This window comes from Dasypus novemcinctus, chromosome 10 (genome assembly GCF_030445035.2).
Source record: "Dasypus novemcinctus isolate mDasNov1 chromosome 10, mDasNov1.1.hap2, whole genome shotgun sequence".
Classification (NCBI taxonomy): domain Eukaryota; kingdom Metazoa; phylum Chordata; class Mammalia; order Cingulata; family Dasypodidae; genus Dasypus; species Dasypus novemcinctus.
The window spans coordinates 94,758,162-94,759,900 of record NC_080682.1 but is presented as its reverse complement, the minus strand read 5'-3'; the positions used below and the strand labels follow the sequence as shown (position 1 = coordinate 94,759,900).

Below are 1,739 nucleotides of genomic sequence, written 5' to 3'. Positions count from 1 at the left end.
AAGATAGCAAGTACGGAAAAAAAGCTAAAAAAGAGGATTATAATATCTGACAAAAGCTAAGCTAGCTGGGGCAAATATATAGTTACAGGGTATAACAAAATCATAAATAGTTCAGTTAAATCTAAGGTAGCTAATAAAGGAATGAAAGCAAACTAAAATAACTTTTACCATTAAAACCTTAAAGGTCCATTTTTGCAATGGGTTTGCCAACAGAACACAGGTGTCGTGAAAACCATTGCTTTTTCTTAAAGCTAAAATGGGAAAGGAAAACACTCACATTAACATTATCATCATTGGACACGATGATTCCAGCAAATCCACCACTACTGGCCACCAGATCTACAAATGTGGTGGAACTGACAAAAGAATGATCGAAAATTTGAGGAGGCTGCTGAGATGGGAAGGGACCCTTTTGAGTATGCCTGGGTCTTGGTTGAACTAAAAGCTGAATGTAAATGTGGTATCACCACTGATAGTTTCTTGTGGAAATATAAGAGCAGCAAATACTACGTGACCATCATTGATGTCCCAGGACACAGAAAAATTATTAAAAACATGCTCACAGGCACATCTCAGGCTGACTGCACTGTCCTGATTGTTGCTGCTGGTGTTGGTGAGCTTCAAGCTGGCATCTCCAAGAACGGGCTGACCCAGGAGAATGCCCTTTTGGCTTATGCTCTGGGTGTGAAACAACTAATTGTTGGTGTTAACAAAAAGGATTCCACTGAGCCACCCTCTAGCCAGAAGAGATATGAGGAAATGTTAAGGAAGTCAGCACCAACATTAAGAAAGGCTACAACTCTGACACCGTAACATTTGTGCCAATTTCTGCTTGAAAACAAATGCTGGAGCCAAGAGCTAATATGCCACTTCAAGGTATGGAAAGTCACCCATAAGGATGGCAATGACAGTGGAACTACGCTGCTTAAAGCTCTGGATTGTAGCCTGCCACCTACTTGTCCAAGTGACATACCCTTCCATCTGCCTCTTTAGGGTCTACAAAATTGGTGGTATTGCTACTGTCCCTGTGGTCCAAGTGGAGACTGATGTTCTCAAACTGGCATGGTGGTCACTTTTTCTCCAGTGAGCATTATAGCAGAAGGAAAATCTGTTGAAATGCATCATGAAGCTTTAGTAAAGCTCTTCTTGGGGACAATGTGTGCTTCAATGTCAAGATATTTTCTGTAAAAGATGTTTGCCATGCCAATGTGGCTGGTGACAGCAAAAATAACCCAACAATAGAAGCAAGTGTCTTCATTGCTCAGGTAATTATCTTGAAACATGCACCTGTGCTGGATTGCCATCCTGCTCACATTGCTTACAAGTTTACTGAGCTGAAGGAGGATTCATCACCATTCTGGTAAGAAGCCAGAAGATAGCATCAAATTCCTAAAATCTGGTGATGCTGTTTTAAATCTACAGAAAAATTTATGGAAAACTGATGCGTGAATAGTGAGATATTTAATTTCTTTGGGATTTGCCTTCATTATTTTAAGAGTATTGATTAATTTGCTGTACAGAATCTTTGAGTTTTTAAAATTATTTCATTGAGCACTAAAATATTTTCTGTGTTATGTTTTTACATTCAATGGAAAAATCACACATTTCATTTTCCAATTAAGAATTTCCAGTGTATACAATTACAAGTAATATGTATACAGACCTTATATCTTATAATCTTACTAAATTCATCCTACTAATTTTATGGTTGTACTCTTTAGTATCTCATTTTTTAAAGT

The 1,739-nt window shown here is 38.0% G+C and overlaps 1 pseudogene; it reads left to right on the top strand.

The window, feature by feature from the left end:
- Positions 1–256: 256 nt before the first annotated feature.
- Positions 257–1,449, top strand: LOC101443372 (elongation factor 1-alpha 1 pseudogene; annotated as a pseudogene).
- Positions 1,450–1,739: the final 290 nt, after the last annotated feature.